Here is a 14,568-nt window from a genome sequence, read left to right on the forward strand (position 1 = left end):
CACTCCTTTTGTCAAGACTGATGATGTTTGACAGACAGGACCAGGGCCGGGTCAACGTCCCATTAGACCTCAGCCAGACACAAAGGCTCCTTCTCAGCCACGAGATGACAAAGACACTCACAAATCCTTGACAGTTGGGTTCTGTTATTTTGCAAATCCTCAGAGCTGACCCTGTCTCTACCACATTCTCTTCGCTCTTCACTCCTGATCTGCTGCCCAAGGTAGAGCTGTCAGATGGGAGAAGGTAATGAGTTCTCACACCTGTCCAGAAGAATGCAGAATAGCTCAGGAAATACTGCTCTGCCTGAAAGTGTGTCATGATAAAGAGACTTATCAATTCTCATTTTACAGGTAAGTTGCAAGGCGAGTCGATAATATCTGTCTGCGTTAGGAAGTGTGTCCCAGTTGTCATCTCTGCCAATAGAGGAGAAAGTTGCCTGCAATAAATAAGGTCATGATAACCTGCTCTCGATCAATGCCATTGTGCCAATACAGATTTCCATTCGGTGTCCACATAGCCCGCATATAAGGTGTAATCTTTGCTTTTGTCAAAGCTGCACTTATCAATATTCCTACGGAAACAACTGCTCAGATTACTACATTTTTCAGCTCATTATTAAGGTTTTTGCAACGTCACTGGTAGCAAACTCGGTTTACTTTTACCCGGTTTGTGGAAAACAAACTTGAGCCTCAACAGCAAAATCTTGGGGCCACTTTGAAAAAACCTGAAAACAGGTTTTTGTTTGCTTCGACATCACGGTTAAAAAAATGGACACCTGCTTGTGGTCCATTCTGTATTAAGGTAAGATAGAATATTTTAGGCCTCCACTGTTTGCCTTGTTTGGGTGTCTGCATTAGCGTCCTGTTGTATTGAGTTGGAGGGCCTAATGTGGTTATGTCAGATGCCTTATTGTGTCATGTATTATCCTTGATGATATGTGTGAAAGCGTGTATAGCCACATAGATTGCCTTGGCAATATCAGTCATAAAATCTTGTATATTGCACTGAGTCTGTGTTAGACTTCAACATAACACTGGTGCACTAGGTAGGGTGAGCTGATTGGCACCAGATATTTTTGCTCTCATCAACCTTGTTTCCAGCAGCAGCAGCAGCATGCCAGCTGTTTCCTGGGGAAAAGCTCTAAAAAACTGCTGTACATTTCCTGCTTGTTAGCGACTGGTGAGCATAGTGCACCAATTAGCAGCAAAAAAGCCAAATATTTCCCCCAGAAGCTGGTGGAGGCCAAAGCAGAGTAAAATGATGAATGGATATTGGACTTGCATTCATCAAGTGTCAAGAAACACAACTCACGAATGAATAATGTTGTTCTGTGTCTGCTTGATATGTAAATTGGCACCGGCTTGCTTGCACATGAGCACACAATGTGGTAATGTATCAAAGTTGTGTTGACACCAAATTGCCAAAAAAGAAAAAAAAAAGCTTTTAATTGCCTTATGTGTTCTTGTTGTTAAGTTTTGAACATTTCTAATTAATTCAGGTTCCGTATAAATGTCAGAGAAGTCAAACTCAGATGCTGCCAATATCACATTAACATATAAACACATTCCCGCCAATACAAGCCAGAGGTCTGAGAGACGAGCAGCAACCAAGGGCACGTGCAGCTCTGCTGCCAATTAGAATGCTTTTTGACCAACAAAACACATCTCATTAGTATTCGTGGCTGCAAGTGTGAATGTCTGGAAGCGCAGAGCATGTCATGACCTCGTCTGTTCACCATGCAGTGCCTCCTCCAGAGTAGAAGTCAAAATTGACATGGCCATTAGCGTGTATTCCTGCTATGTTAAAGGGTCAGTTGTTGGGAGCAACAACCCGCTCAACCCACCAATCAGATCCTTTAACATACCTCTGGGAAATGCAAAGAAAATATATGTGCAAAAACTGTGCTCACAAAGTTCAATAATGTAAAACACTGTATCTCTATATATCTGACCTTGGCTGAAGTGTTACTCAGCTCTTCCTGTTGGACTCATTGACTCCTACAATTCTAAATGCATCGTGCTTTCTTGCATATAATCCTATTTCTTATCACTGGTTTGCAAATGGCTTGCTGACGTGGTGCCAAAAACACTGGCAGCGTATTGCTCCAGATAGGGGGTGCTATCTTCTCTTTATTTTATGCTCCCATTCCCACCGGCCCAGTCTTTATCTCCTTCTGTCCATGTAGCATCCAAGCCATCAAAACACCCTGAAGTGTAGTGCCATATTTATAAATCCTTCTTTCAATGTTACTGACACAGCAAAGCCTCGTCTTCCACAGGAGAGAGCTCTGCCATATCTTGCATTTTGGCCACTGTTCTAACATCTTTCTCATTATATGAGCTCATCCGGTGATGCAGGCAGGCCATTTTCTGTTACAAATCGATAGAGGGATAGACCAGATGATGAGTACTTTACATTTGTACAATAATGGCCTATTTGAGATTGTACGTAGCTTTCCAAGGAGCTTGTTCGCTGGGTACCGCATGCTGACTTTGCATTACTTTCTGTCAGCTGTGTTGTTCATGCACCATTACAAAACACTGACATTCCTTTTTGCAAAGCTACAGGAAGATACAGAAAAAACTGAATAGGCAGGTAATAAGACACCTACTTAGCCCATTTGCTTTATCGGTAGACGGAGCAAAGTGAAAAGTCCTGAAGAGCGAATAGAAATGTTAGACATTTCAATCAACAAAGCAGTTTTGTCAGAGGTCATGCAGCCCCTCCAAGTTTCGGTTGGATGAATTGTCTATTGGGATCAGCTGTTATTGTTGGACAAATCAAGCAGAAAGGGTGCTTCAGGATTAAGAGAAAAGGGGAGGAGAGAGGCCTTTATATCCTCAAGGCTTAGAGAGAAGACGAGAAGAGTAAAGTTTATGAAAAAGGTCTTTGAGTTGCAAGGTGCGCACTTTCTCCGCTGCCGAGAAGTGGCTGTACTGCTGTGGCTGTGGGGATAAATAATGCAGAGGGCTGCTGCGTTAGTGACGGGGTTGGCACTCAGTATAGGAAAGGAGGGGTTTAAAGCACACACACATACAACGGCCTCGCTCATCATTATAGCTTTATGCATGCCACTCCACTACCTGCATGCTGAAACATCCAAATCCCAGCTATTTCAAGTCGCATTAAACAAATTCCACCACTTATGTGACATGTCGGGAGTTTTATGAAACATATTTATCATTGCACCCCAATGTTTACCATGCCTGTCAATAATATTTTATTTTACAGGAGAAAACATAAGTGAGGCGGGGCTGCGATAGGACACAAAGGATTGCAGACACAGCTGCCAGCGTGATATTTATGCTCTCAGAGAGGAAGGAGGGGGAGGGCGAAATATGAACAAGAAAAGTACAAGGAGAGTGAGAGAGATAAAAATGTGAGGGAAATAGAGAGACTGATCGAAAATCAAAAGACAAACATCCATCTTGAGTGGGAAAAGTGAATTAAATCCCTGTGGCTGACCATATTATTGACTTGAAGAATTCCTTGGCTTAGCCTAGAGGAGTTTACATTGAGGGTATTCTCAAAGACAAATAGGCTTTCACCTCTGCGAGGACCCGCTTCTAGATGGGTGGCTGTTCTGTTCAGCTGTGCTTTCAATTCGGATTTCTTGTCTGATCCACGAGCATCTCTAGACATTAGCAACTGCTAAAACACCCAGATAACATGCCAGGAGAGCAGCAGTGAAGCTAAAAGCGTTGACCCAAAACGGTCAATCGTTTGATTTGTTGTTTTGGACTCAACAATTTGGAATTATGCCATCCACCCTTTTCACCATCAAATGAAACCTGCCAGTCAAATAGCTAGAAATACCTCCAGCCTGGGAGGAGGACATCACTTCACAAGGGGGGACACAAGAATCCAGTCATACATACGGTGAGACAAACCTTTCCCCTCAGGCAAGGGAAGTCATTCATGAGGGACAAACGGGAACATACTCACATCCAACTTGCAACAAGCTCTCAGGTTGCTACAATAGCTGATGTACATAATGTATCTTGTATGAACCTATCAACAGACACAAAAACAACAATTTGTGGTTTATGGGAAAGTTAGAAGTTGGATTTTTTTTCTTTCTTCTGTGCAGTTACCAGTTAGATATACAAAGTTAAGTGAAGGTTTAGACATGTTACCAGGGCGACGTGCCGGCGGCGGATGGAACGAGCTCAAAGCGCAAAGATACACATACGAGGCCGTCATTGTACGCATCGACATGTTTATGATGCTTATGTTTATGAAGTTCACCTTTCATTGTTGTTTGTATGCGCTAGAGCTGATTGGATTTCCGCCACACGGGCAGCACCAGCCACGTGACGTTTCTCTCGTACCGCAACGCCAGGATGCTTTGTAAACGCAGACACCGTTGCGGCGTTACACCGCAAAGTTCTATATAAACGGGGCGGTTGGTGGCATATTTGACTCGTCTGTGTAAAAAGAGGAGTACTTTGAAGCCATTCCTTTGTGCTGAGGTTCATCAAGTCATTGTTCCAATCAAATCATGTCATTGATGTGGTCGTTTTGTGGCATGCTTAATACATTTCCAAGACACTGCGTCTCTACTGAAAACAGAAATATTATCTGTGCCCTCAGCCACTACATTCCTCCCGTTATTATGGAGTGTATTCCTCAAGGTCCTCAAGTTTAGACGGTACCTTAGAATCAAATAAGACATCAAATAAGAGAAGTTACTTTGGGATGAACATCTTCATCCCTCCAACTGCCTTTCCATCTCGCAGGTGCATGAACATTTAAATATTAAAATACCATGTACTCCCGAGCTCTCCATCTCTGCCTGCATCTCAGTTAGATCAGTGTGCAGAAAGCCTCTGGATATAACTACGGACAACCAGCCGTCACCACGGACTCATCAATCACATCACACACACCCAGTCATTATTTTTAATAAGTCACCCGTCGCTGATGGCCGGCGGGGCTCTATATCACCTGTCACAACCTGGCTGTCTCTGCAGCTGAAGCTGACGCAATGCTGAGTAATAGGCCAGAGGTTGTGGACCTGTGGGAGCTCATAATCGCAGACAGGAAACCAATGTAGCTGACTAGTTGACATGTTTCCTCTATGTCACATGCATGTGGAGAGGATGTCAGCAGCAAGATGTGCCTAATGCACTGCCAAGTCTATAGCTATCATCAGCCGTGACCTTCTTTTCCAAAAGGCATTCCGAAGAGTCCTTTTGACATTTCAGGAATTTCAAAGGACCATCATCTCAGAATAAATCATCTCCTGCTTTTTGTGAGTTTTTTTTCACATCAGCTCTTATCTTCAACAAACACTATTGATATATAAGACCTTGCAACATGGTGGAGTTTCCTCTCTCCCTGATATGATCGATACCAGTGGCAAAGCCTCATTATCCCTTAATGTCCAGTGATGCTTGCAGTTGAGTTTCCAAATGGAGACGAAAAGATCGAAAACAAAATGTCCATCAAGTAATCCAATGTGGTAACAGCTCTGGTCCCATTTGTCCACAGACACATTGATTTATGGACACACCATTTCCATTCAGAAACAAAGTTCAGTGTCAATGTGGGAAGTCTATAGTGACTACTGGAGTTTGTGTCCAGTTATAGCCATGTTAGCAATGTGACTCTTTAGATGCCAATATTGGTCAGTTGGTCCACCACATAGGTCCAGACTGTAACATGCTCCAAAACCATTTGATGGATTCCAACAAAACTGTATGAAGGCATTCATGGTCCCCAGAGAATAAATCCTTTGAATGTTGGTGATCCTTCTCTAGCACCACTATCAGGTTGACATTTGCAGTTTTGAATGAAACCTCTCAACAACTGGATGGATTACCATCGAATTTGGGACAGACATTGGTGCCACCCTCGAGATGAACTGTATTATTTTTTTACTGTATTTTTCCTTTTTTTATTATTTTTGTGTAATTTGAACTTGTATCATGTATTGATTAATTTGCTCTTCTTTCTTTACAAACATTCAAGTAAAAAAAATGTAAGTCTGTCAAGAAAAAATATTTCGCCTCTAACTTACGCTCTTACTTTATCGGCAATGATATGTTGTGGTTTCTTTCTTTTGACAAATTTACTTATTGTGCGCTTATTGTGCTTTGGACAAAGGCGTCTGCGAAATGCCCTAAATGTAAATATGTAAACTTCTTTGTGATGGAAGAGAGATACGGCAGCATCACACATCAACATGTAATTGCATGGAAGTGTGAAAGAGTCAATCTTTTCTATAAAAATCCTATAGAATCTCAATAGCTGAACCCCTGTTACAAGACATCTCTGTCGCTCTTACGCAGCTCGCTGAATAGGGTGTAGGATGCTGAGTAGTGATGTGTGCCATGGGCCTATAGAAATAGGGTTACAATATAGTAACTTTTGTTACCAATGCTTTTCAACCATCTTCACTTCAAACAGGGCCCTTTAAGCTGACCACAGACAATGTTTTTTTACTGTGGAGCTTGGTTGCATACTCAAAAGACAAATTTTAGCTTTAATTTTAAGGCAAGGCTACTGAAACCCTGGGTAATCACAAGCCATTTCCTACTTTTACTGTCCCTGAGAATTGTTTGATATTCATATAGAAGATCAAAAGAGAAGGGCACTCAGAAGATATGTCTCTGTCTATGAGGTTGGTGCTCTAAATAATCCTTGACCTCACGAAAGTGGGCTTCTGTGTGTGCTTCTGGAGCATAAACCAGCCCATGTTGTCAAGGGCAGGCAGGGTTGTGCAAGACGGGCAGAAGATTTGCATAGAAGTGAAAAGGAATGATAATATGGCAATGAGTCGCTGCTGCTGTACAGATAATATTACAGCGGCAAAGAGATGACAAGTGACATGGGCAGCTAAATGTAATTGGGGAGCCATCTGCTCAAATGAATACAGCTGATCTTGCATTTCCAATATGTCAAAACTGTGCGTTGTCTCCCTCTATTAAGATCCAACACACGGGAGTTCTCACGATGGAAGCTGTGGCTCCCTGTGAATTCATGGATGGAGCGGAGGAGAAAAATCGGATAATGTCTGCATTGTGTCATTTAGCTGCATGAAATTGGATAAAGTGATGGAAAATAGATGAACAGTAATGCTGGGAATCGCTGGGAACTGATATGCCAAAATATTTGAAAAGACATTTTCAGTAGTTTGGGGGGGGGACTGGCTGGAAGGACACAGTGATGTGAAATGCCATTAAATTATTGCCAGTAGTTTCAATGGTTCAATTGGTTCTACACAGGACATAAACAGCAACCCTCTTTTTCGCTGCTTGGTTATTTTAGCAACCCATGTAACCCATATAAGAAAATATTGAGGGAGATTTCCAGAGAGATAATTAACCAATGCATCGTGAAGCAGCTTAATCTGGCCCAATCTGTTCACGCCAGTGTGAAATGTATTGGCCCAGTCCACTCAATGTGATTTATGGAGCTCTACTCGAACAATAATGGCTGCAAGAAAAAGTTAAAACAACAGATAAAACCACATCAATTATGATGGCTACATTCTTATGGCTACCTGTGGCTTCACAGTCTCAGCCTGGAAAAAGGTTCGTCCTTTAGAGCCTTTGATAACACTGATCTGTCATGTAGTTCCATCAGGAATACATCAATATAACCAAGCTTCTCCCCGGACATTATTAGCTTTTGGACAGAAAAGGACAAGCTCTCCCATTCCCCCTTTTTATGAAAAAAAGAAAACATTCTTTCAGACCCAGGAAATGTCAACAACGGGGCAAGTACTCCCTTAGCTTCCACCTCTTACACAAAGGAAACTGACAAATGTCAAGCCTTCAATCACGAGTGTTTGGCCTTTCCAAAAGCGAGTGAAGCCACAGAACACTTGTTTCGCTTTCAAAAGGAGGATTAAAAAGGTGGAAATGGAGAGAATCATAGTCAACTGTCAACTTTAGTACATCACCATCTTTAGTACATCACCATCATTAAATGGAAGATTAGTTTTAAATATCACCTCACTGGAATCACAGACAAACACTGAATTTGAATTAAATATCTCTGATTATGTACCAATGTCCCTTCCCATACACAGGTATTGATTCTACTCTTTTTATTTCCCGATGGCTGAACTTGCAGCGGAAAGTCATAAGGCTTCTACCCAAAAGACATGTGAATGCTCCGAGGTGGAGAGTAAGTCCATCTGTTCATGTACATCCATCTGCGCCACAGATTCATCCTTTCCATCAACATTACCATCTACACCCAGCCAGTTCTGGTAATTGGGTTTCATACTACACACTATAATTATGCCCTAATTAACTTAATGAAGCAGATTATTAAAGTCTGCATTTACATTTTGGGCATCAACTAAATATTATTATTTTCATTTACAAATATATTATAATATTCTATTAATAATAAATTAATTGTTAAGTCAATAAATAAACAAAATAATTGACAATAGATGATAATCAGTTGAGTGAAAAAAAAAACAGGAAAACAAAAGACTCCTATGAGAGAAGCTGGATCCAGTATTTGAGTTGTCTATATGATAAAGCTGTCAAAGATCATCAGCATAGCAGTGAAAAGAAATGTTTGAATTTTGGATAATTCTCCCTAATGGCACAATTTAAGGACAGAAGAGAAGTGGACCTAAAATCAAACCCTGCGGAACCCCACATGCAGGCTTTCAAGTAGAGCGGGACAATCCGATTTTCTATATTACTAAAAGATTCAGAGCAGCTTCCTACAACTTAACTCAAACAAGCTTTGCTAGTCTGCTGGCGTAACGGTGTGCATGCACATCTTTAGCCTACTTCCTTAATGCACACACTTTGCTTGTAAACCGTTCAACTGTTGTTGAAGAGTTTTATTGTACTGTAATATTCTTCTAATTTAAAAGACAATTCATTTGCAAGTTTTGTCAACATTTAAAAATTATGTGACACGTGCACCATTTAAATAAATAATTTGCTAAACACGATCTCAAGAGTAAAATTTCTTTCAAAGCCAAAGAGGTGTAAACAAAATGGAAAGCTTGTGTTCAGGTATTCATGAAGGGGTGAGAGACAAGTAGCAATGACAACAATTTCAATCTACTATTACCCCTGCACACACAAAATATTTGCTGGTGTGGACAATTTGCGGCGGTGGAAACAGTGAAGCGTCTCTTAAAAATATGTGAGTGGAACCGTTCAAGGATGGACCCAGAAATGTCGACCCAGTGTGTCAGCGAAATCGAAGAATCATGTCGACAGTGTCAAATGCTGCACTGAAATCTAGACAAATTAAGATAGAGCATTTACCAGCATCCGCAGCACAGACGAGGTCGTTTGTCACTCTTAAAAAGAGTTGTCTCTGTGCTGTAGTGTTTCCCGGAACTCCGTCTGGAATTTCTAAAAAATATTGTTTTGCTTAGCAAAGGAAAAATCTTATTAAAAACAACCTTAGATACCTTAGAAAGAAAAACAAGAAATTTACCTAAAACTATTTGTCATTCTGACTTATATTGCTCTTGTATGGTTTCTATTTTTATTTTATGTATTTCGTTCTCTATCTCTATCTGGAATAGACCTTATGTTTGACCACAGTGTGGTATCAACAAATCATCTTATGAGAAGACAACAAGTCAATCTATAAATCTCATTGTCAACGTCATGGTTGAAACTGCAGACAAGTCATTTGTCCTCTTGCTTTCTACAGCAGCAACAATTTTTGAAATGTTATATCGCAACTAAATATGGAGGCCCTGGGGTTCTATTCCATGGCCAACCAGAGATGTTTAATATGGATCATGAATTGGCCAGAGCAGCATTTGTCATTGATACGGGGTAACACAGCATATCTGCCTTCCACTGAGCCTTTATCATCATCAGCAGGTGTGCCGGTGGGACTCCTCACACTAACATTCATTATGCCTCTGCAAGGCTCAAGCAAAGCAAGAAAAATATGTTGCCTGTAGCAAATAATATTGATGCATTTCCACAAGGGGGAATAATAACCACAAATAAATAAATAACCTGACAGTTTCTGGCTGATATTGACATATATAGTGTTGTCTCATGCATGTGGACTGGGCAACACCTCAGTGTGATGAATAATGGTTTTCAGTGGAAAAGAGAATGATTAATGAAATACTCACACAGAGACTGTGTGTTGTGCAGCAGGTCTGTGGATACCTGCTTACATTATGTGTGAAATTTAAAGTGTATACGCAGCTGTGTGGGATGAGTGTGCTGCATGAATATTTAGTATGGTGTGGCTCTGCCTGTGGATACAAGTTTAGTCAGTGCACAGCTAAGGATACAAATAGAAAACAAGCATCCGAGTTGCCTACTGGAGAAGACAAGATTTTGTAATAAATGCACTTAAATATGTTAAAAACATCCTTTAAGAAATGATTCTCACAAGTGGATTAGGTGTACAAACTGGAGAGCCACGTGTAGTGCAGGTTAGAAATGCCAACTCATTATTCTCTGTTTTTCTGCATTTGTTAGGCATATTTTTTTTTCCAATTAACTTCTCTGCTTGTTTCACAGTATTTTCATTATGTATTAAAATGAGCATCATTTAAGGAGCACACACACACACACACACCAGTCCATTGCATTAATCATCTTATCTCTTAGGTCCTGGCTCATAACTTACATCAATTACGTGATTGTGTGAGAAAGGAAACAAGGGCGAGTGTGATGACAAATAGGAGGTGTTGACAGAAAACTTGTAAAAAAAAAACCCATTAGTCCTTCTCCTATTTCAATAAATAATCACCATTTTATTTACCACAATGCAAATTAAGTTCGTTGTTTTTAAAGGGTCAGAAAAATGTATATATACATCGTTTGAGCCTTTGTGAAGAGGGACAGGAGCATAATAATGAGACCCCGACATACACAGAATAATAATAATGGAGTCAAACGGTTATGCACATTGATTAAGCTAACAAGGTATTAACATATAAAGTCAAGCTTTGTTTGTTTGTTTTCCAGCAACTATATCTCCTCCAAATTAAATATCGAACCAGTAAGTGATGTTTACAGGGAGCTTAACTACATATGTGTGAAAGCTGTAAGCTTTTTGTGGCTCCACTTGAGGCGTTGGTTTGGGGCTAAAGACTAAGTTTGAAAATGAAAACAGTGTGAACGTGTGGAGCAAGAAAGTGAGCTGCCCAGACCTCTATGAATTATCCGTGGTTGAGTTGTATTATGGGTAATGTAGGTGTCAGGTTGTAAAATGGAAGAAGAATAAGTGGAATAAAAACACTATGTCTTGTTGAATTTTTTTTCTTTTAACATGTAGAGTGAGCTCAACCAAATAATTGAATAGTCTGTAAACAACAGGTGTTCCTGGAATCAGAAAAATTAATGAATATTACAGCGAGTATTAATAATGGATGCAAAAATGTCTATCTCCTTGAGAGCACCTTGTACATTGCCAGCAGCACCTTCAGCCTCGCGGGTGGATCTTCATTAATAAAGAAAAAGTCAGGTAGCAGTATTTACTGCCTTCTGCATTGTCATTCTCTGTTCTCGGCCTCTCTCTCACTGTAACTGCCTAAAGAGGAAGTTCAGCAGTTCAGCCTGAGCAAGAGAACTGGAAAGTCCCATGGAGCCGCATCAGGAGGGACACTGATATCCTTGTGCATAATCTTTTTCAGAAACTCTGAGAAACTCAGAGAAATGTCCTCTCACTCTCCTCGGTTTCATGCTTAAATAATATCCTCATTTCAATTCCCATCATTTGCAACGCAGGAAATCGTGCCGGAGTGAAATCCTCTAGTGATGTGTACCGCTGATCCACTTCTCACTTCCTTTGCTTGGAACCCAATGGGGAGTTTGTCCAGTCGTCTCTGTGGGGGACTGCACTAAGAGCCTGCTTTCAGCCTCTGACAGCGTTGAAAGGGAACTCTAAAGCCAGCTTGGATGTTTGGCCTTATCGGAACACGAATCTTTCAGCTGCTAACGATCCCTCTGGTCCCCAAAATGATTGTCAGCTCCTGCTGTTTTTGCATTTACACACATGCCTTGTAATGAATCAAAATAGCTTATTTGCATAATTTTTTATCTCACATATGGAGGCGCTTCTTATTTCCACACTGTCAAATCCCACACATCGGATTTCCATACCTGATTTCCATATCTACCATTCTATCATTAATCCTTGAAAAGAAATTGAAAGCCGGCATTATAGAAAAGCTAACAATTTGTGATGCCACTAGCAATAAACCAATCACTGCAAATGAATAGGCGCACATCATTAATAATAATCAATCATTATTCAATTATTACCACACATGCAATCAGTCCTACTCTGTTTCTGTTCTTTGTGTTAAAGGAAAAGTACATGCTCATGTGCTGAGTGCAAATTAAAGCAAACAAGTAAAAGGTGGATTTATTATTATATAATCAACAATAGAAATACTTTGTTGGCGTAGCTTGTTTGTTGACGGTGCCTCTTCTCGTCTCTTATCGAGCCTTCACACCGTAACATTAAGCTCTTTAAAATACATTGAGAATCTTCTTCAACCTTTAAAAGTAAAATCGAAAACACTTCACATAAATCCTCTCAGAATAGACAACAGCTCGATATGGGAGAATAACCCCGACCTCGCTGAATCCTTCACTCAATGGCCTTTCTTTTGCATTTGCGCTGCTGAATAGTTTCATTTTGATAAGACCCCTTTGATTAAATAATTCATTTAAAAAAAAAAACGACATATGTACTTTTTTTTTTTTTTTTACTTTTTCTTTTAACTAGCTCCACTCCACTCTTGAATCAATTAGAGTGGCAGCAATGTCAGGCTGAAGATGGAAACAAACAGTGTAACAACTTGACAATTCTCTATGCTGGAAAATTACATTCACTTTCACCATAACAACAAACTTTCATTTCATCTTCCATCCATCCATCCATTTTCTACCGCTTATCCTGTATTCAGGGTCGCGGGGGGGCTGGAGCCGATCCCAGCTGTCATTGGGCGAAGGCAGGGTACACCCTGGACAGGACGCCAGTCTATCGCAGGGCCAACATGTAGGGACAGACAACCATTCACGCTCACATTCACACCTACGGGCAATTTAGAGTCACCAATTTACCTATCCCCATCCTGCATGTCTTTGGACTGTGGGAGGAAGCCGGAGAGCCCGGAGAGAACCCACGCTTACACGGGGAGAACATGCAAACTCCACACAGAAGGAACCCAGGGCCGACCCGGGGATCGAACCCGGGACCCTCTTGCTGTGAGGCGAGAGTGCTACCCACTACACCTTCGTGCAGCCCTCATTTCATCTTGTATTGCAAATATTAGCTCCAGAGTGCTGTCACAACTGATGGCTTAGAGACGTGCTTGTATTTGTATTACACATTTAACAATAAAGAATTCATATTGTGTAAAAGAAACTGTTGCAGCACATAACATTATATGTAACATTGTCTGTGGTAGACAAGTTTCTCTCATGCTAGGATATATCTAATGAAATGAAACAAGCAGGCGATAAATCCAATAGTAGGTGGTGTTAACACAGCAGGCAAATATTTTCCCTGATGGAAGTGATAACCCCGGTGTAAAGATTCACCAATCAGTGTGGCTGCAGAGCAGAGGAGCAAATCACTCCCAAGTCATCGCGACCGAATAGCTGCATTTCATTTGACCAGAAATGAAAATCTGGTGTCACCTCGGGATGCTCATCTTTCTCTGTGGCAGAGACGGATTCAGAAATGAAATCTAAACATTCTCCTGGGGAGCGGTGATTGAGTGCAGCCTCCAGAATAAGGTGGACTAAGCGATGTTTGATCTTTTGCCTTCCATCTCTTTATTATCTTTTTATATAAAGCATCGCAGACAGAGTGTGCTCTGTGAAGTTCAATTTGAGGAAATTTCCCCAAAGTTTGAAGCCTCTGTGAGGATATATTGTAAGTGGTTCTTTTAACCCTCAAAGAGCAGCAGAATTGCTTGGTGTTTCCGGCCAACATACCGTTTATTGTTGGCTGTACCTCAGTTTTGAAGCTAGAGTGAAGTGACTGCTTTTATGTGAAACTACATAGACAACCTAATGAAACCTTGCCATGCTGGATTGTCAGGAAGTGGCTAAATTGAACTATGGCTGTGATATTTGAATGAAAATGGGTTCAATAGATACCCATGAGTCACACCTTTACTGATATGCCCACTTTATGATTGTCCCATGCATTTTGGGCAAAAACCATGCAGTTATTTGCATACATTATAAATATATATTTTTTTTTGTAAGCGTCAGTATCGCACAAGTGCAGATTGAGAATGTGTTTAGTCTGGTTTGATCATATGTATGCCTGTATACATGATCATAACAGTATGCTTGATGTTCCTGTTTGTTGTCTGGTCCTCAAGCAGATGTCAAACTGCTTTTTGTTTCAAAGGTTAGTGTGAGCTGGCTGATCAGGGACCAGTGGTTAGAAAGGGAACTGTGATTGGATTTTCTGGAGTTGAATTTTGGTTGTAAAGGTGATCATTATTGTCTTTCATTATGCCCATTCTCTTTTCTATTGCTTTTAGAAGTCGTTTCTGTCAAATTTACTGAATATCAAAGGCATTTTAATCTGGTTACCAAGAGAAGACTCATCCTATACTGCCATACTTGTAG

General features: G+C 40.7%; 1 protein-coding gene across 2 annotated transcripts in view; it reads right to left on the reverse strand.

Moving 5' to 3' along the window:
- asic2 (acid-sensing (proton-gated) ion channel 2) overlaps nucleotides 1–14,568 on the reverse strand; it is a 266,829-nt gene that overhangs the window by 26,168 nt on the left and 226,093 nt on the right. The gene's annotated exons all lie outside the window — the stretch shown is intronic.

The sequence above is a fragment of the Eutrigla gurnardus genome (genome assembly GCF_963514095.1).
Source record: "Eutrigla gurnardus genome assembly, chromosome: 20".
Taxonomy (NCBI): domain Eukaryota; kingdom Metazoa; phylum Chordata; class Actinopteri; order Perciformes; family Triglidae; genus Eutrigla; species Eutrigla gurnardus.